A 21835-nucleotide genomic window follows, 5' to 3' on the forward strand; every position below is an offset into this window, starting at 1 on the left:
CACACAGGTCGCACGTTAAGACCTTAGTACAGTCCTTAGTTTCGTGAGTTGTGGCCTTACACTTTCTACACACACCGCCAGGACAGTTCGCCGCTACATGACCCCTCTGGAAACACTTCTTGCACGTCACCGGTTGGCCTGGATAGAAGAGGTAGCCTCTATTAGGCCCAATCGTGAAATAAGCCGGGGGATGTACCACTCCCTCACCCTCAGATGGCTTAGGTTTTAGCCGCACCGTGTATCTTCTTTTACCGGTCCACACTCTGAGGACATCTAAATCTTTTTGACCTTCTCCCTGCACGTCCACAAATCTGGATAAAAAGGTGATTACGTCTCTTTCTGGGACCCGATGATTAAATAGGTGAATTGTCAGAGTCCTGAGCTCCCTGGCAAACAAAGGCTCTATCAAGAAATCATTAAGCGGTTCCACATCTCTTCCTTCACACACCTTTTCCCAGGCTTTCTCACAAAGTTCATCCGATGCAAGCGACAGGTCGTATATCCCTCTGACTGGGAAATCTTGTAGACAATCAATGTCCTTCAATTTAATCCCTAGAGCCTTCATCAGGACTACTCTTTCAAACCGCTCACGGTTCATCCATTCCTTCTTCTTCTCTGCCTCCTTCACAACAAAACGCACTGTGCACCGCATCTGCCCCTCACGGGACAGAGGGTGCACAGCCGCCGAACCGCGGGCCCACTCACCACCTTCGACCGCTGTCATCTTGGAGGCCCCACTTCGCCCCCTGGGCTCAACCCAGGGCGACTACCCGTGGTGACCTTGGTGGACTTCTGCTTCGGTCTTCTGATGGTAAGGTTCCGCCCGTCTGGTCTGGTTCCGTTGTCCGCTGTCTTCTCCTTCTCCTCTTCGCCTTCGTTGTCTTCGCCTTTTGTCAAGTCCTCAGACCGCGGTCATGCCACGTATCTTTAGATCTTGGCCAAAAGGCCGAGAAGCGATGCCCACAAAGGCGCGGACCGACGCGCGGGCGTTCCGCTGGCGCACAGTGGCGCAGGCCGACTCCTCTGGAGCCCGGGACCCGCGCAGCTGCCGGCCTCCCTGCAGCCAGAGGCCTGCCGCGGGACTCTGCTCCCCCTCTCTCTTGCCTGCCCGCCTGCCTTCCTGCCAGTCCCGGGCGGGGGCCCTGCTCTTTGATCTTCTGTCAACGGCCCGACAACGACCGCAGCCGCAGGGGGCGCCAGCCGCCCGGCCTCCTTAGCTTAGGCCCCTCCCACCGGCAGCAGCTGCGCCCAACCGGCTGCAAGCCAAAGCCGAGCGCCAGCACCTGCGGGCAGAGGCAAGGGGCAGCTCTCTCTCGGGAGGGAGGGAGGGACGGGGACGCGCGCGCACACACGCCTGCCTGCCTGCCTGCCGAAAAAAAAGAAAGAAAAGGTGGATATACTAAGTTTTTTGGAGGGAAAACGCCCAGCTGTCGAAAGGGGCCCGCCTGCAGGGACGGGGACGGACACGCACGCAAGCAAGCAAGCAAGCAAGCAAGCAAGCAAGCAAGCCACGCCTGCCTCCCTGGGAAAAGGCTGAAAAACCTAAGTTTTTTGGAGGGAAAACGCACGGGAGCCGAAAAGGGGGCCGGCCTGCTTGCCCAGAGAGTCGAGACGCGGGAAAGCGCACAGAGGGAGCACGGGAACCGAGAGGGCGAGAGAGAGACAGAACACAGAGACACACAGATGGGGGACGAGGGACGAGACCCGAGAAGAAGGAGCTCCAGTCCACTTCGCTTGCTTGCTCGCTCGCTCGCTAGCTAGCTAGCTACCTAGCTACCTACGTCTGTCTTTTCACCGCTGAGAGAAGGTGGTGCACCGCTCCCGGAGGCGCTGCAATACCGGGCCGATGCGTGGAGAGGACGGAGCAAGCTCCTGATCCAGCTCCCTGTTCCAAAAATCCGTTTAATATGTGGTCCCCCGATGGGGGACGTATCAGATATTAAACTGATAAGAACAGATTTTTTTTTTTTTTTTTATTATACAAAATACAAAATAAAACACCAAAACTACAAATACATAAGTCCAAAAAACACAATCAAAAACAAAAACTATTACACAGCTAAATCAAAGGTATCATAATCTCATCCCTTATATAGACACAACCCACCCCAATACAATTCCCTTGCTCAAAAACAAACCCACAATTAACATGAAGCAGATATGCGTACATAAAATAAACAACTTACTTGAAAAACACAGTACATGATTTCCAACCCCAACCCTATTTACATAATCCCGCCCCTTATGCAAATTACCTACCACCCCCAAATTCACCCAACAGTCTTATTTACAAATTACAGGAACATTAAAGGACCTAGACTATTTCCAATCCCAGATATCCACTATGGATTTCCATTTCTCCTTTGCGGCATGAAAACCCCATCTTTTTATGTCCCCTTCTACCAACCCTCTCAAATTCCATAAAAGCCTTCTATATAACCCATCTACTGTACAAACCGTTCCCCTCTTGACTAACAAATTCCTGGAATTCCATAACTCAAACTTAATTAAACTAACTAGCAACCATAACACAAAGCTCCTAGCGTTTGCCCCACCTCCCACCTTCAGCCCATATAACACAACTGCAGGAAGTACACAGAAAGTGGAGGACAGGCTACTAAACAAAGTTTCACATTTGTTCCAGGTTCGCTGAGCAAAATTACAGTCCCAAAACACGTGGCTGATCGACTCTACCGCATGACACCCGGCTCTTGGACACTCCTGCTGCTTTGTCAGTTTATGCTTAAACAAAACCTCACGAACTGCCAAACGACCCCAAGCGGATAGCCAGTTCAAATCCATTAGGTGGTGCTGTAGACCTCTGGGCTGGACTCGCCGCCAGACAACGTTGGGGACGCCTCCTACGAGGCTGGCCACTTCAGCTTGAGTTACTGCAGAATAGAGCCGTCTGTGGTTAAGCAGGACCTGGTGATCTTTAAGCTCAGGGTGTTGTTTCAGCCAGTGTGTCGCGTGTCGATAGTGCCATGGCAGATCGCTCCCATGAGGCAAACTGTTGGACCACTGAGCCAGGGCGCGCACGTGGCTAGATAGCCAGAACCTGACAAAATACTGAAAGGGATGTGAGACTGGGGAATGCAGAGCTATACACAGGCCAGACACATATATACAGTTTAGCTTTACAGGGAAGTTGGGAACTCCCCGTCCGCCTTCCTCCACTGGGCGATACATATCAACTCTGCGCACATACTCATATTTTCCCCCCCACATGAACATAAAAACCTCCCTTACCAGATATCTGTTGAAGCGCGCAGGCATGGGATACACCGATGCTAGGTAAACCAGCACAGGCAGAAACACCACTTTCAGGATCAGGACTTTACCTACAAAGGACAGCTGCTTGTTCTTCCAGTGCGTCAGCTGCAGCCTAGCCTTCTCCAGCCTCTGGGACCAATTGCACCAAGCAGCATCCTGTGCCGTGAATAACAGCCCTAGGATCTTAAGGGGGCCTTGACAGACGTCCAGTCCATGTGCTGGTCCCAGTTGTTCTTTCCAAGGCCCGAAGAACTTGATCTGACTTTTCCCCCTGTTTAGCTTTGCACCTGACGCGAGAGAGAAGTTCTCGAAGACGTCCAAGGCCGCCTGTAGGCTAAGGTAAGAGCTGAGGAATAAGGTAACATCGTCAGCATATAATGCCACCTTAACTCTTTTTCCTCCACTCCCAGGTACGAGGATCCCGTCGATGGATGGCTCCTTCTGGACTGCCCGCGCATAAGGTTCCATATATAGTGCAAAAAGTAAAGGGGACAGGGGGCAGCCCTGACGCACACCAGACTCTTGGTGAACCAGTCCTCCCAGGTGCCCGTTCACCAGTACTCTACTGCCAACCTGTGAGTACAGTATTTTTAACCAGCCCAGCATGACAGGGCCGAATCCCATCTTCTCCATCACCCGCCAGACAAAGGCGTGTGAGACATTGTCAAATGCTTTTTCTAGGTCCAAGCTGGCGATCAGCAACGGGACGTTCCTGTTCTCGGACCACGCTATCACATCCCGTACTAGTTGGAGGGTCCAGCTGGCACGCCGACCTCGAACCCCGCAGGTTTGGTCCCAACCGATCACATGAGCTAGGACCCCCTTCAAGCGGTTAACCAGCACTTTAGCGATCAGCTTATAGTCCACACACAACATCTGCAGCGGCCTCCAGTTTTTAAGGTCCGTTACAGGCCCTTTCTTATACAACAGTGTGAGGATTCCCTCCCTCATGGACTCACACATAGCCTTCCTACGAAAGATTTCCTCCGTCACCTGAAGTAAGATTGGCCCTATGATATCCCAAAACGTCCGATAAAATTCGGCTGGTAGCCCGTCTTTACCTGGTACCTTGCCAGCCTTCATGCCGAACAGAGCGTCGCCAAGTTCCTGCAAGCTTATAGGAGCCTCCAATTGTTCTTGGGCTTTGACAGGAACCTGCGCTGTAATATCGCTCAGCAGCTTCGCACCCATGGCCTCGTCCACCGTCTTTAGGGAAAAAAGACATTGGTAAAAGTGTCTCACCACTTCCAGCATCTCCTCACTACTAGTGACTATTTTCCCCTCCGAGGTCTGAATGCCAGTCATCACACTGCGCTTCTGTCTCTGACGAATTTGCCGGAAGAAAAAACTGGAACATGTTTCGTGAGTTTGTATGAACTGCACGTGGGCTCTGAACAGGTAGCTCCTTGCCTTTTGCTCGTGATAAGCGCGCAGTTCAGCTTTAGCTGCTGCGATATCTTCAGGGCACACTGACATATCCTTATTACACTGGGAGAACAAGGTGTTTAATCTGTCCTGCAGCGCCCTGCCCTTCTGCCGCTCACGTTTGAGCCTTGCTCGGCAATAAATTCTGGACTCCCTTCTAATTTTCTTTTTTAAGTGTTCCCACCAATCAATCAGGGGGGTCCCCAGATTCCTCTCCTTCCACCATGTTTGCAATTTGTACCTCATTACCTTGACATATTCGTCTTCTCTTAGGTTCTCCGTATTTAACTTCCACACCCCACGCCCAAACTGGTTCTTTAACTGTGGAAAATGGGCCTCTACTAGGGCATGGTCAGAGAAACCTACCGGCAGCACCACCACCTTCTCAACAGGTACGTCCAGTGAGGCGAATACATAATCAAGGCGCTTTACAGTACCTTGGGCGTTCCTCCACGTGGCCTCTGCTTTCTTCTTTCGGATCCGGTAGGCGCAGTCGTAAAGTCCAAACTGTGCTAGAAGAAGATTGAGCTGCTTTGCCCCTGGATCCCTCTTATCTTGGAGGTCCACGTTAAAGTCTCCTCCCATGATGATCCATTTGTTGGTAAGGCAAACAGGATAAAGTTCCTTAAAGAAATCTGCCCGTAAAGCCATCATTGCCGGGGCATACACACACACACACCGAAAACAATTCTCACCCGAACAAATATCCAAATATAAAGCTCTCCCAGGCACTACATTCACACAATTCTCCACTATAAAATTGCGATTGCCAAATAAAACTCCAACTCCCGAGGAGTGGACACCTCCGATATTCCATCTAGAGTCTCCTCTGTCCCACTCACGAGTGAACTGTATGACGTCTCTATCATCTTTTAGATGGACTTCCTGCACCAAACAAATGTCAAAAACCATGGTTTTCAGGTAAGAAAAAAAGGCCGTCCTCTTTACTAAGTTCCTTAATCCCCGAATATTTAAAGTTAATATTTTCAACATTAGGGGGCAGCAAAAAGGCTCATCAGCTCCATGTAAGCTTGACGCACTGACGCCTCCCTTTGTCCCTGTAAATATAGTTTATCTATTTTACCTCCTGATCGCGAACAGCCAACTGTCACTCCTTCCTGCATCCTCAGCACACGTCGGAAGTTTGACGGCCGGGGCGGGTACTGCACGTTTCCGTTCTTCCAGGCACAGGTCTCCAAAAACTGCGGCGGGACCTCCAGAATCTTCAGCACTTTGTCTGGGCGCCTTTCCACCCCCACCTCGTACATCTCCTTCAGTTCTCCCTTGTCCCTTATCCATTTCTTTACCAAGTCACCCAACAACATCCTCTTGTTGGTCGCATCTATCTGGTTGCGGCCCTTTACTTCGAGGGTTGAAATCTCCTCACCAGAGTGCTCACAACGCACCACGATCCCTGCCGGAGATAGCCCTTGCTCATTGAAGGTCCTAGGCCAGACTATTTTGCTGGCCTTTTCGTCCCATTTACAGAACTTCTTGAACCTCATAGGTACCTCAGCGAATATAAAGACATCTCGTTCTTCTCTCTGCAGGGCGACGCGTGGCTGCATGTGTTCTTCTGAGGCTTCTGCCGAGGTCGGGGTCATCTCCGTTTCTGGAATGACAAAGCCTGAGGACATACCCGACTCTGCCGTAAGGGGGGGGTCACCCACACCACTTACCACGCCCTCCGACCCTAGTGGAGTAGATTCGGCCTGGGCCAACGAATCTGTGGCCATCGACTCAAGGTATTCCATGGGATCTACACCCGATTTCTTCACCAAGGGCGGCACATCATTTTCCGCCTTTCTTTTCACAACTTTCCTGGCCTGGACGGTGTCCATGGCCTCCTCTTCATCCACTCTGTCCCCCCAGTCTGACCCTACTTCCTCCGCAGAGGGCAGGCTTGATTCCTCAGCCAACGCTCTTATATGCTCTAGCGCGACGAGCGAGACCCCACCTTCCTCCTCTGCGCTCCCCAGGACCTCCTCAGCACTCACCGGAGCCTCCGTCTCTTCTTCGCCGCTGCGATCTTCTGCTGAGGTAAGTGCTGTTGCCGTCTGCCTGTGGTCCGTTACCTCCTGCCCTTGATCCACACCCTCAGGTTCCATCACCTCCTCGCCAGCGTCAGGGACCAGCGACGCCGGTGCCGGGCCCTCTGCTGCATCTTCTGCCTGGTGAACTGAGGTAACACTTGCTGCCGATGTGCCACCCGCCACGGCTGCGAAACTCCTACCTTTCTTTGGGCACGCCCTGTAAATGTGCCCAGAAACCCCGCACAGATTACATTTCGGTTCAGCTCTGCACATTAAGGTGCTGTGCCCCACAGTATCACATCTTCGACAGACCTCCACATCACAGTCAGCAGCATAGTGGCCCCTCTGCCTGCATCGTCTACACGCCAAGGGTTGATCAGGGTAGTACAGATAACCTGTATATGTTCCAATTGAGAAGTTAGCAGGAGGGTGCAAGAGCCCATCCTCAGCACTAGGGTCCGCTCTGAAACGCACCAGAAATTTCCTTTTCCCGTTCCAGACTCTCTTCCTATCCATCTCCTTGATACCCGTGCCCTGAACGTCAACAAATCTTTTAAGAAAATTAACAATGTCTGCTTCTGGGGTAAAAGGGTTGTTCATATGGACCCATATGGGTCTCGCCTCCCGTGCAAACAAAGGTTCAAGGAAAAAATGAACAAAAGGTTCTTCCTGCCTGCGAGCAGTCAAAACAGACCATACTTTCGTGCACTGTTCAGCAGAGTAAAGTGACAAATCAAAAATCTTTTTACCTGGAAAGTCCTGGAGGCAATAGATCTCTTCAGGCTGTAAGGACAAATGCTTGAAAAGGACTTCATCCTCGAAAGCATCCCTCTTGGCAAAATCCTTGTCAGAAGCCTCCACTCGCAGCACAAATCGCACAGTATGCCTTGGTCTTGCGTTCTTGCTTGAAGTCCTCTCCATCTTGTGTAGAGTGGCCGGAATCCTATCCGCCACAAAGAAAAAATCGCCGTCGCTTGAAAAAAGCCGCGCCGTCCACCCCTTCCCTCCTTTGACTCAGAGCCCAAGCCGCGGTCAGGCCACGCACTCAGGATCTTCGCCAAAAGGCCGAGAAGCGATGCCCACAAAGGCGCGGACCGACGCGCGGGCGTTCCGCTGGCGCACAGTGGCGCAGGCCGACTCCTCTGGAGCCCGGGACCCGCGCAGCTGCCGGCCTCCCTGCAGCCAGAGGCCTGCCGCGGGACTCTGCTCCCCCTCTCTCTTGCCTGCCCGCCTGCCTTCCTGCCAGTCCCGGGCGGGGGCCCTGCTCTTTGATCTTCTGTCAACGGCCCGACAACGACCGCAGCCGCAGGGGGCGCCAGCCGCCCGGCCTCCTTAGCTTAGGCCCCTCCCACCGGCAGCAGCTGCGCCCAACCGGCTGCAAGCCAAAGCCGAGCGCCAGCACCTGCGGGCAGAGGCAAGGGGCAGCTCTCTCTCGGGAGGGAGGGAGGGACGGGGACGCGCGCGCACACACGCCTGCCTGCCTGCCTGCCGAAAAAAAAGAAAGAAAAGGTGGATATACTAAGTTTTTTGGAGGGAAAACGCCCAGCTGTCGAAAGGGGCCCGCCTGCAGGGACGGGGACGGACACGCACGCAAGCAAGCAAGCAAGCAAGCAAGCAAGCAAGCAAGCCACGCCTGCCTCCCTGGGAAAAGGCTGAAAAACCTAAGTTTTTTGGAGGGAAAACGCACGGGAGCCGAAAAGGGGGCCGGCCTGCTTGCCCAGAGAGTCGAGACGCGGGAAAGCGCACAGAGGGAGCACGGGAACCGAGAGGGCGAGAGAGAGACAGAACACAGAGACACACAGATGGGGGACGAGGGACGAGACCCGAGAAGAAGGAGCTCCAGTCCACTTCGCTTGCTTGCTCGCTCGCTCGCTAGCTAGCTAGCTACCTAGCTACCTACGTCTGTCTTTTCACCGCTGAGAGAAGGTGGTGCACCGCTCCCGGAGGCGCTGCAATACCGGGCCGATGCGTGGAGAGGACGGAGCAAGCTCCTGATCCAGCTCCCTGTTCCAAAAATCCGTTTAATATGTGGTCCCCCGATGGGGGACGTATCAGATATTAAACTGATAAGAACAGATTTTTTTTTTTTATGTTTTTTATTACAAACATAACAAACTTCAACACAGCACAGTAAGACAACCACACCCTTCCCCAACATTCAAACATACCCTAAACCAGCCTCCCTCTGTAACACTAACAACAACCCTTATACTATTACACTCAACAATCCGAAACACAAATCAAACGGTCATGAAAATGTTAGTACAACAGTATTCATATTGGTTCATTTCGAAAATAGAATCACAAAAGAAACAGACATCAGAACCATAAACACAAAACCGTTACATTACCATAATCCCGCCCTGTATGCAAAAAAGATCCCTCCTCCATCCCCAACATTCCTTATATTATTATAAAACAAACCCATATACAGAAATCAATTTAACACCCCAAAGAAATTAATCCCTTCCATCTTTCTTTGGCCGCAGCAAAACCCCACCGTAAGATGTCCCACCGAACACGTCTAGTAACTTCATTTTTGCCTTTGCTAAATACAGATAAGGCTGAAACACAACTGCCATGCTCCACCACCTCCCTCCTCGCTACCCATATATAAAATTTAACCAAACTAATTATATACCATAACACAAATTCATTATTCCATTTTCTCACCCCCTTTACTCCCCGAAACACCACCCGACTGCTTAAAACAAAATCAACAGCGGCTTTCTGTAATAATTCAGCACTGTGACCCCACACCCTTTGGGCGAAAACACAGCCCCAGAAAACGTGAAGCAGGGTTTCGACCTCAGAACAGCCAGGCTGCGGGCACTTATCCTGTCTGGACAACCCATGCCTGTAGAGCGTGTCCCTCACCGGCAACCTGTTCCAGAGAGCCCGCCAGTTTAGGTCCTTGAGTCTGTTTTCTAGACCCACCGGCTGGATCTGCCGCCACTCCTCCTCCGACACCCCCACCACTGCAGGTTCCCCCTTCTCCATGATAGTCCTATACATCTGTTTGTGGTCCGTAGCCCCCAAGCCCTTTCTGAACCCTGGGTGCTTCTGTAACCACACCACCGCATGTCTATAATGCCAGGGCAATTTTTGCGCCTTCGGCGTTGTATTCGTCCAGACTACCAGGTGCTTCATCGTATTCGCAAACCACAAACGGATAAAACATACACAAAGGTGATCCGGATCTTCGTATAGTGTTTTACACAAATTTGCGACAAATATTGTGTCTAGTTTCAACGGGAAGTCTGGAACCGACCTACCACCCTCCTCCACTGGCCTGCACATATCCGCTCTCTTGATGTACTCATGCCCCCCACTCCAAACGAAGTGGAAGACCGCCCTCACCAGGTTTCGACGCAGCCGAGCAGGCAGAGGGAACACACAAGCCAAATGAAGCAGCAATGGCAGTATGTCTACCTTTAGGACTAGTACTTTCCCTGTGTACGTCAGCGACCTATTCAACCACATACCGATCTTTTGATTTACCTTCCCCAGCCTCAGGTCCCAGTTGATCCTGGCGGAGTCCTGCGTATGAAAAAGAACTCCCAGAATTTTAACCGGTCCCGTCACCAAGGTAAGACCGCCCGTCACATCTTGTCTTTCCTTCCATCTACCGAAGTATTTAACCGTACACTTTGCTTTGTTCAAAAAAGCACCTGTCCCTTTGGTCATACTATCTGCTATCTGTAGTACTTGGTGAAGACTTCTGTCAGTGCTAAGAAACAGAGAAATATCGTCTGCATAGGCTGCTATTTTCGCCTGTTCTCCTCCACTCCCAGGAACCACCACCCCTTCCACTCGAGGATCCCCACGAATCCGATGCAGAAAGGGTTCTATGTACAGCACATATAATAAGGGGGACAGAGGGCATCCCTGTCTCACCCCACACCTGACCGGAATGCCCATGCCAAGCATACCGTTGATGCATACCCTTGAGATGACATTATTATACAAAACCTTGATCCATCTGATGAGGCCCTCATCCAGCCCCACTCTTCTCATCACCTCCCAAAGGAATGAGTGATGCACCCGGTCAAAGGCCTTATTTTGGTCTAGGCTCACAAGCATCATCTCAAGGTTCCTGTCCTCCACCCATTCAATGACGTCCCTGATCAACTGCAGGTTCCACTTTACGTTTCTACCCTCCACACTGCAGGTTTGGTCTTTACTTATCAGGTCCGGCATCACCTTCCTCAGCCGTCTCCCCAATACTCTGGCCAAGATCTTATAATCGGAACAGAGTAATTGGATCGGCCTCCAGTTCTCCAGATCTTCCTTGTCTCCTTTCTTAAACACCAGAGACATAATACCTGTCCTCATCGTTCTGCCGAGTTCACCCTCCCTCAGGACTTCGTTATAAACCTCCAACAACACCGGTAGTGACCTTTCTCGGAAGGTTACATAAAATTCCGTCGGGAGTCCGTCCATCCCCGGGGTGGTACCTCTACGCAGGCCACCAATGGCTTCTCCAATCTCAGTCATTGTTAGGGCCTCACCCACACCTTCCATACCATCAATCTTCCTGTCAAACCCAATCAACCACTCATCCCACAAACTCTCATCCACTGGTTTCTCTGAAAATAAAACCTTGTAAAAATTAGTTGCACACCTCACCATGCCTTCTATGTCTCTGACCCTGGACCCATCTTCTCTCCTCAGACCCTCGAAGAGAGTCCTCTTCTGTCTGGCTCTGACCGAGCCAAAAAACTGGGCTGAGCACCTCTCCTCCCCCTCAATCAGGTTACCCTTCAACCTAAACAAAAAATCCTTAGCTCTCTCTACCCAAAGTTCTTTCAGTCTGAGTTTAAGCTCAGAAACTTTTGTCATGTCGAAAGCACCACCCTGGTTGGAAACCACATACTGCTCTTCTAGTTCCTGCTGCAATCTCACAAGCTCTCCTCTCTCTGCTACCTTCTTTTGGCTACAGTATGAGATAGAAGCCTTGGAGATCGCCCTTTTACAGGCTTCCCACCACAGCACCGCTGTCTGGTACCGCCCCCTCTGTAACTGGAACCGATCCAAAAGCGCAACTATCAAACTCTGATAATCGGCTTCCAATAACACTTTCGTGTTCAGTTTCCAGTAGTTTGATTTAGGGTCCATACCATCTGGTATCAAATCAACCGACAGCAACAGATGATCTGAAAACCATACCGGAGTAACCGTTGCCGCCTGTGTCAACCCACGTAGGGTGGTGAAGATATAATCAAGTCTTCTGAAGACACCCCTTCCATTACTCCATGTGTGCATTCTCTGTCCCTGACTATAGTCCTTGTGACCATCTTTTAGGTGAAACCGTGATATTAATTCTTTAAGATCACTCACACTCACACCACTCGCATCACATACATCAATATTAAAATCCCCTCCCATCACCACCACTCTATTGGTGTACAGATGTGGCTCAAGGTCCTTCAAAAACGCCCCCTGGAGCCGCCTTTCGGCAGGCCCGTAGACAGCTATTAAACGTACCTGCAATCTTTCCCATGCCCCATCTACAATCATTAGCCTTCCTGGGACTATGCAGTTAACTTCGCTTACAGAGAAATTCGGGGTTCCACATAGGATCCCGATTCCGGATGAGTGCACTCCCCCTACACTCCACCAGGACTCCCCTTTTACCCAGTCTCTCTTAAAGGTGACAATATCACCTTTTGTGCCTAAGTGTACTTCCTGCAAGAAACAAAAGCCGAAATGGCGCGCTTCTAACCATTTGAAGACGCCAATCCGCTTACTATGATTTTTAAGCCCTCTGGCGTTAATAGTACATACGGTACGACTCATGTTGGGTCAAAGGGAGTCTGCAGCTGCAACCCGTCTCCCAAACTAAAAGCACTCTCTATTCCAAGAGGACTGAGGAGATTCCCACCCACACTCATAACCTGCGGGGACCCCTCCCCCAGGGATGATGGACTTACCCCAGGATCATCGGAGGTCAGGAGGTGGATACCGCCGTCTTTCCCCGACTGTTCTGAGGTCTCTGAAACGAAATCCTCCTGTTCCACCACTATATCGCCCTGGCCCGGGGGTATGGGGTCGTCGAGGGTACTGACCTCAGCAGAGGCCTCCAAGGGGTCAGCCTCCTCACCCTGCTCTCCACCCCTCTCCCTCTGTTCCCCTTCCTCCCTACTCCCCCCCTCCCTACCTCCCTCTCCCTCTCCCTCTACACCCCCCTCCACCCCTACCTCCTTCCTACCCCCTTTCTTACACTCCCCCCTCGCCCTCTTTACAGCAATCGCCTTTTTCCGTCTCGGCATTCTCTGTCCTCTCTCTCCGTCTTCTCCCTTCTCTGCCTCGACGTCACTGTTCCCCGAGTCCTCCTCAACAGCTAGGACCTGAAAACGATTAGCCACAGTCTCGAACACGCACTCGTCGGACCTCATTCTTCTCTTCTCTGCCGCCGACTTCCTCTTTGCAGCCCTGCTAGGCTGGGTAACCCACTCCGGCGACTCCGACTCTGCCCTGTCCATCACTTCCGCCCACGACGAGGTCCCCGGACGCGCCTCTTCAGGTACCTTGGTCGCCTTTGGCATCTCCTCTGGTCTGTCGTCTCTTTCTTCTCTTGCGTCTGCTTGTGTCCTCTGGGTGGTCGCGGTCTTCTGCTGTGGTCTGCTCTCCTCTCTCCTCGGGCCCTCTGCCGAAGTCCGCACCACATCTGCAAAACTTCGACTCTTCATCGGACAAACCCTGTACACATGGCCTTCTGCCCCACACAGGTCGCACGTTAAGACCTTAGTACAGTCCTTAGTTTCGTGAGTTGTGGCCTTACACTTTCTACACACACCGCCAGGACAGTTCGCCGCTACATGACCCCTCTGGAAACACTTCTTGCACGTCACCGGTTGGCCTGGATAGAAGAGGTAGCCTCTATTAGGCCCAATCGTGAAATAAGCCGGGGGATGTACCACTCCCTCACCCTCAGATGGCTTAGGTTTTAGCCGCACCGTGTATCTTCTTTTACCGGTCCACACTCTGAGGACATCTAAATCTTTTTGACCTTCTCCCTGCACGTCCACAAATCTGGATAAAAAGGTGATTACGTCTCTTTCTGGGACCCGATGATTAAATAGGTGAATTGTCAGAGTCCTGAGCTCCCTGGCAAACAAAGGCTCTATCAAGAAATCATTAAGCGGTTCCACATCTCTTCCTTCACACACCTTTTCCCAGGCTTTCTCACAAAGTTCATCCGATGCAAGCGACAGGTCGTATATCCCTCTGACTGGGAAATCTTGTAGACAATCAATGTCCTTCAATTTAATCCCTAGAGCCTTCATCAGGACTACTCTTTCAAACCGCTCACGGTTCATCCATTCCTTCTTCTTCTCTGCCTCCTTCACAACAAAACGCACTGTGCACCGCATCTGCCCCTCACGGGACAGAGGGTGCACAGCCGCCGAACCGCGGGCCCACTCACCACCTTCGACCGCTGTCATCTTGGAGGCCCCACTTCGCCCCCTGGGCTCAACCCAGGGCGACTACCCGTGGTGACCTTGGTGGACTTCTGCTTCGGTCTTCTGATGGTAAGGTTCCGCCCGTCTGGTCTGGTTCCGTTGTCCGCTGTCTTCTCCTTCTCCTCTTCGCCTTCGTTGTCTTCGCCTTTTGTCAAGTCCTCAGACCGCGGTCATGCCACGTATCTTTAGATCTTGGCCAAAAGGCCGAGAAGCGATGCCCACAAAGGCGCGGACCGACGCGCGGGCGTTCCGCTGGCGCACAGTGGCGCAGGCCGACTCCTCTGGAGCCCGGGACCCGCGCAGCTGCCGGCCTCCCTGCAGCCAGAGGCCTGCCGCGGGACTCTGCTCCCCCTCTCTCTTGCCTGCCCGCCTGCCTTCCTGCCAGTCCCGGGCGGGGGCCCTGCTCTTTGATCTTCTGTCAACGGCCCGACAACGACCGCAGCCGCAGGGGGCGCCAGCCGCCCGGCCTCCTTAGCTTAGGCCCCTCCCACCGGCAGCAGCTGCGCCCAACCGGCTGCAAGCCAAAGCCGAGCGCCAGCACCTGCGGGCAGAGGCAAGGGGCAGCTCTCTCTCGGGAGGGAGGGAGGGACGGGGACGCGCGCGCACACACGCCTGCCTGCCTGCCTGCCGAAAAAAAAGAAAGAAAAGGTGGATATACTAAGTTTTTTGGAGGGAAAACGCCCAGCTGTCGAAAGGGGCCCGCCTGCAGGGACGGGGACGGACACGCACGCAAGCAAGCAAGCAAGCAAGCAAGCAAGCAAGCAAGCCACGCCTGCCTCCCTGGGAAAAGGCTGAAAAACCTAAGTTTTTTGGAGGGAAAACGCACGGGAGCCGAAAAGGGGGCCGGCCTGCTTGCCCAGAGAGTCGAGACGCGGGAAAGCGCACAGAGGGAGCACGGGAACCGAGAGGGCGAGAGAGAGACAGAACACAGAGACACACAGATGGGGGACGAGGGACGAGACCCGAGAAGAAGGAGCTCCAGTCCACTTCGCTTGCTTGCTCGCTCGCTCGCTAGCTAGCTAGCTACCTAGCTACCTACGTCTGTCTTTTCACCGCTGAGAGAAGGTGGTGCACCGCTCCCGGAGGCGCTGCAATACCGGGCCGATGCGTGGAGAGGACGGAGCAAGCTCCTGATCCAGCTCCCTGTTCCAAAAATCCGTTTAATATGTGGTCCCCCGATGGGGGACGTATCAGATATTAAACTGATAAGAACAGATTTTTTTTTTTTTTTTTTTACATTTATTATAACAATACAATACAATACAAAACCACATCACAAATCATTCATCACAATCCACGATCGGCAAACTCATCCCCTTAATCCAGCAATGGTTTCCATTTCTCTTTGGCTGCATGAAAACCCCACCTACGCACCTCTGCTGTCATCATCTTATGCAGCTCAAAACGAACCCTCGCACATATTGCCCCAGCCCCTTCCACATGACCATGTTTAACCAAATTGTTTCTCGATCCCCATAACACAAATTTAACCATGCTGATTACAAACCAGATTACAAGATCACATCTCACAGATCTCGAAGACCTACTCCACCGTCTAAGAACTTTGTCTCCAGATAGAACAAAACCCGGTTCCAGTTTGTTAAATAGATCCGACATCTGCCCCCACACTGCTTTCGCAATCCTGCAACCCCAGAACACATGACTAATGGACTCTACCTCTGCACATAGAGGTCTTGGGCAAATCGCTGAGCGAGCCAGCTTGTGTCTGTGCATTACCTCTCTCACTGGCAGACGTCCCCAAACACACATCCAGTTTAAATCTTTGAGCCTGTTATCCAGGCTCTTAGGTTGCACCCTTTTCCACACGTCAGTCGGAACCACAACATTGGTTCCTTTTTCACTGCTCTTAGCCGTCTTGTATAAGAGCCTGTGGGAGACAATCACTGACCTGTCTACATCTTTTACATACTTCCTTAACCATGCGGCCGCATGCTCATAGAACCACGGTAAAACTTCAGCCTTGGGAACGTCGTTCCTCCACACTTCTGAGGGCCTGACGACCCAAGCGAACCACAACCGCACAAAAAACTGATGTTTGTATAAGATCTTGTCATCTACTGCTTTACACAGGTCAGCCACAAAAATGGCGTCTAGTTTGATTGGCAGATCTGGAACTTCTCTACCCCCCTCACTGATGTTCCTGTACATATCTAGACGTTTCACATATTCATAACCACCCCCCCATACAAAGTCAAAAACCATCTTCGTTAAAGAGCGTCTAAAACAAACTGGCATAGGAAAAACCTTTGCAATGTGCACAAGACTTGGTAGAATGTCACCTTTAAGTACCAAAACCTTCCCTGAATAGGACAATGATCTTTTCTTCCATAGACCAAGTTTACTATTCACCTGGGATAATCGAGTCTCCCAATTCCTTCTTCCAGTCCCTTCCCTATCAAACTGCACTCCTAATATTTTCAAGGAATTCATTTCCAGAGACAGACCTCCTACCACCTCATCCCTGTTACTCCATGGACCAAAATACTGCACACTACTCTTATTTCTATTTAGTCTTGCACCTGTGCATTGGTTGAAGACTTCTATCAGCTCCAAGGCGACTAACAGGCTTCTGTCAGAGCTCAAAGTTAGAACAATATCATCCGCGTAGGCCAACACTTTGGTTTGGAGGCCTCCGCTTCCCGGGATCACTATACCCTCAACCTTTCTATCTCGTCTTATCAACTCTAATAGTGGCTCTATATAGATCACATATAGAATTGGAGACAACGGACATCCTTGTCTAACACCCTTTCTTACGTCGAAGGGTTCACTCATAAAACCATTTATGTTGACTCTGGTGGAAGCTCCTCCATACAGGGCTTTCAGCCAAGAGATAAAGCAACTGCTGACCCCATAACGATCCAACACATCCCATAAGCATTGATGATCCACCCTATCAAATGCTTTCTCCTGATCTAGACTAGCTATCATCAGACACTGATGTCTGTCTTCTGCCCAAGCAATGGTATCTCTAAGCAGGCCGAGGTTCCAGTGTAGGGACCTACCCGCCACGCCACAGGTCTGATCCGGCTGTATTACTGATGGCAATACTTTCCTTATCCTGTCACATAATATTTTTGCCAGGATTTTATATTCAACACACAACAATTGAATAGGCCTCCAATTTTCTAGCCTCTTAGGATCACCTTTCTTAAATAACAGAGACAAAACTCCCTGTGCCATTGTATCTCCCAAAGTTCCCCCATCTAGAATTGCTTGAAAGACTTCGAGCATCGATGGACCTATCAAGTCCCAGAAAGTGAGATAAAATTCTACCGGGATACCATCAACCCCCGGAACTTTCCCTGTCTTCATTCTCCGAGTAGCCCCCTCAACTTCGGCTAGATCCATGCGCATCACTAAAGCCCTATTTTCCTCAGCACTAACCTTCTTCTCAATATACTCCAAACCACCGACCCCCTTTACTGACTCCCCTTCCCTCTTATTGAAGTACGTAGTAAAATACTTTACGGCTTCCTCCAACATTTCATGCGGAGTACTTACCACGTCCCCTTCTGCTGTAAACAAGCTCCCGAATGCTCTTTTAACCCGCTTGGCTTTAACCGATTTAAAAAGCAGGCCTGAGACCTCTTCTTGTCCATCCAGGAAGCCGATACCAGCTCTGGTTAAAAACTCTCTGGACTGTCTAAGATAAAGTTCTCTCAATCGCGCCTTCAGCTCCTGGGCTTTCGAGAAATTAAAATCTGCACCTTTATTTGTCTCCTCATACATATTTTCCAACACTTTTTGAAGCCTCCTCACTTCAAAATTCCTTCTTTGATTTCGACACTTACAGTACCGAATTGAAATTTCCTTAACCTGCCACTTGACATACTCCCACCATTCAATTAACGATGGCCACTCTTGTTTCTGTCCTAACCAAAAAAACCATTTATCCCTAATTAACTCTTTGTAGCCATCCTCATTCAGTACAGCTGTATTTAATTTCCAGTAACCTGGACCAAACTTAACCCCCACCCCTTCCACCTCAACCACCAACAGTTCATGATCGGAAAAATAAAAGGGTACGACCAAGGCTTTAACAATAACCAAACCTCGAGACAGAAATACATAATCCAGTCTTTTGGCGGCCCCTGCTGCATTCCTCCAAGTAACTGGGGGAACCAACCCACCTGTTGCTGGCCCTTTAAGACAGAAACTATCAAATAAATCAAAATCCCTCAGCAGTTTATTAATTTCTAAGGATCCTGCTGTTCTTTTATTTAAATCTTCGTTGAAGTCGCCAGCAATCACTAATTTTCTATTAGTCACACACCAGGGGACTAGCTCGGAAAAAAAACTCCCCCTTGACGTCCTATCCGCCGGTGCATAGACGACTATAAATCTCATTTTTATATTTGAAAATACCCCATCCACCACAAGGATTCTCCCTGGCCGCACCATATAAGTTTCTGTAATGTCAATATGATTATTCCCAAATAATATACCCACCCCAGAAGAGTGTACTCCCCCCACACACCAAAAGGACTTCCCCAAATCCCAGTCTTTAGAAAACCGCTTCACATCTGTATTTCCACCCAAGTGCACTTCCTGTAAAAAACAAATATCAAACTTATATTCACGCAAAACTTTATACACAGCAATTCTTTTAGACCTGTTTTTCAGTCCTCTAACATTTACAGTTAAAATTTTGAAGGTCATGTTGACCTCCCTCCATCTCTCCCTCCAGGATCTACATCCGGTTCTGCAGAGCTGTCTGTCTCCGAGGAACTTGTATCAGTCGTCCTGTAAGGTGTTGAACTTTCCTCCTCTGACTGGGACTGCACCACGTTCGGATCCACCGAAACGCAGCGCAGGTAAGTCGACTCCTTTAACCTTCCTTTTGGCAGGAGCCCCTTCTGACCCCAAACCGAGGGTGCGGCTTCCTCCCGCTCTGGGGGGGATTCCATCACCATGCCTTCTTCTACATCCTCCTCTGTAGGAGCATCCTCCTTGGCCTTCTTCTCCTCCCCCGCAGGTGACTCTTCTTCGGAATCCTCCCTTGGCCTTTTCTGGACTGCCACATTCCCTTCCATGTCGAAATCACCCAAATCCATCGCCAGGCCTTCTTGCGGCAGGGGCTCAAACAAGTCCAGGGCTCTAGCCACCTGACCAGCAGGTAAGCTACCGCTACTGTCCAAACCATTATCTGATGCTTCACTCACATCCACCTCTGCTATCCCCTCACTCTCGATCTCTTTGCCTCCACCTATCCCGACCGTTTCGTTCTTGTTTCCCTCTGTCTTCTCATTTTGTTTACCTTCCTTTCCTCCTACTTCTTCCTCCTCTCCTTCTTGTTCCGAGTCGGTTGCCTCCTCAACGGCATCTGGGAAGCCTCTCTCTTGCTCCCTGGCCATCTCCGGGTCTCTCCATACACAGTCTCTATATAAATGATTTGCATTCCCACACAGAGAGCAAGTTTTCTGATAACATCTCCCCTTAGTGTGGTCCCGTGCTCCACACCTCGAACAAGAGGTGGCAGTACAGTCCTTATCCATATGTCCAAAGGAACAACATTTCCTACAGTAAGAAGGCTGATTCTGATAATATATATAACCCTTGCTTTGACCCATAGAAAAGGCCGACGGGGGGTGCGAAAACCCATCCGGGTTACTAGCATTCCGCCTGAGTCGCACCTGATATCTGCGTCTCCCATTCCAGACCCGAAATCTATCACCAATTATTTGGGGACCTGCCAGGACATCCACGTGTCTCCACAGGTAAGCAGTAATGATGTCATCCCCAATGAAAGGGTCATGCATGTTCACTATTAGAAATCTCACATCGTCCTGAGCCAGACCCAAGATCGCAAAGTCCTGTAGCAATTCATTGTTCTTCATCTCCTCACATCTCCCAGAGACTCTCTTATAAATCTGGTCATTATTAAACGTAGCATCAAAAAAACAAAAAGGCCTGTTTCCTTGTAGGCATTTCACTTCAGCCGGTATCGCATTCAAAATTCCAAATAAAATCTTGCACTCAAACTCATATCTGCCCATCATTTCTTTCTCTCTCACCCATTTAAAGCGTAAAGTCCATTTCAGCCGAGGAGCCTGGTTGGCCCACTCAGGGTGGGCCTGGCCCTCGGCCATTGCGGAAAAAACGACCTTCCGACGCTCTTCTCACCGGTCTTCAACGTAGCCTTCTTACAAAAAAAAACACATCCAACAAAAAACAGGAAACAGCAAAACGAACCTTCTCCTTCGATCCAAACGTCTGCAGGCCCGGATAGCAGTCCACCAATCTCTCCCCTGATCTTGGCCAAAAGGCCGAGAAGCGATGCCCACAAAGGCGCGGACCGACGCGCGGGCGTTCCGCTGGCGCACAGTGGCGCAGGCCGACTCCTCTGGAGCCCGGGACCCGCGCAGCTGCCGGCCTCCCTGCAGCCAGAGGCCTGCCGCGGGACTCTGCTCCCCCTCTCTCTTGCCTGCCCGCCTGCCTTCCTGCCAGTCCCGGGCGGGGGCCCTGCTCTTTGATCTTCTGTCAACGGCCCGACAACGACCGCAGCCGCAGGGGGCGCCAGCCGCCCGGCCTCCTTAGCTTAGGCCCCTCCCACCGGCAGCAGCTGCGCCCAACCGGCTGCAAGCCAAAGCCGAGCGCCAGCACCTGCGGGCAGAGGCAAGGGGCAGCTCTCTCTCGGGAGGGAGGGAGGGACGGGGACGCGCGCGCACACACGCCTGCCTGCCTGCCTGCCGAAAAAAAAGAAAGAAAAGGTGGATATACTAAGTTTTTTGGAGGGAAAACGCCCAGCTGTCGAAAGGGGCCCGCCTGCAGGGACGGGGACGGACACGCACGCAAGCAAGCAAGCAAGCAAGCAAGCAAGCAAGCAAGCCACGCCTGCCTCCCTGGGAAAAGGCTGAAAAACCTAAGTTTTTTGGAGGGAAAACGCACGGGAGCCGAAAAGGGGGCCGGCCTGCTTGCCCAGAGAGTCGAGACGCGGGAAAGCGCACAGAGGGAGCACGGGAACCGAGAGGGCGAGAGAGAGACAGAACACAGAGACACACAGATGGGGGACGAGGGACGAGACCCGAGAAGAAGGAGCTCCAGTCCACTTCGCTTGCTTGCTCGCTCGCTCGCTAGCTAGCTAGCTACCTAGCTACCTACGTCTGTCTTTTCACCGCTGAGAGAAGGTGGTGCACCGCTCCCGGAGGCGCTGCAATACCGGGCCGATGCGTGGAGAGGACGGAGCAAGCTCCTGATCCAGCTCCCTGTTCCAAAAATCCGTTTAATATGTGGTCCCCCGATGGGGGACGTATCAGATATTAAACTGATAAGAACAGATACTACACTTGATCTTAGCCAAAAGGCCGAGAAGCGATGCCCACAAAGGCGCGGACCGACGCGCGGGCGTTCCGCTGGCGCACAGTGGCGCAGGCCGACTCCTCTGGAGCCCGGGACCCGCGCAGCTGCCGGCCTCCCTGCAGCCAGAGGCCTGCCGCGGGACTCTGCTCCCCCTCTCTCTTGCCTGCCCGCCTGCCTTCCTGCCAGTCCCGGGCGGGGGCCCTGCTCTTTGATCTTCTGTCAACGGCCCGACAACGACCGCAGCCGCAGGGGGCGCCAGCCGCCCGGCCTCCTTAGCTTAGGCCCCTCCCACCGGCAGCAGCTGCGCCCAACCGG

General features: G+C 51.6%; 4 non-coding genes across 4 annotated transcripts; all 4 read right to left on the reverse strand.

Annotated features, from left to right (window-relative positions):
- Positions 1-1805: 1805 nt before the first annotated feature.
- LOC148630662 (U2 spliceosomal RNA) lies at positions 1806-1998 on the reverse strand. The gene has a single exon (XR_015935069.1). It is a non-coding gene; the product is annotated as a U2 spliceosomal RNA (small nuclear RNA).
- A 6657-nt stretch (positions 1999-8655) lies between these two features.
- On the reverse strand, positions 8656-8846 carry LOC148630663 (U2 spliceosomal RNA). The gene has a single exon (XR_015935076.1). It is a non-coding gene; the product is annotated as a U2 spliceosomal RNA (small nuclear RNA).
- Positions 8847-15260: 6414 nt separating this feature from the next.
- On the reverse strand, positions 15261-15449 carry LOC148630664 (U2 spliceosomal RNA). The gene has a single exon (XR_015935082.1). It is a non-coding gene; the product is annotated as a U2 spliceosomal RNA (small nuclear RNA).
- Positions 15450-21346: 5897 nt separating this feature from the next.
- LOC148630665 (U2 spliceosomal RNA) lies at positions 21347-21537 on the reverse strand. Its single transcript, XR_015935115.1, has one exon. It is a non-coding gene; the product is annotated as a U2 spliceosomal RNA (small nuclear RNA).
- Between the last annotated feature and the right edge of the window lie 298 nt (positions 21538-21835).

This window comes from Lepisosteus platostomus, unplaced genomic scaffold, assembly GCF_059453375.1.
Source record: "Lepisosteus platostomus isolate fLepPlt1 unplaced genomic scaffold, fLepPlt1.hap1 Scaffold_93_H1, whole genome shotgun sequence".
In the NCBI taxonomy this organism is placed as follows: domain Eukaryota; kingdom Metazoa; phylum Chordata; class Actinopteri; order Semionotiformes; family Lepisosteidae; genus Lepisosteus; species Lepisosteus platostomus.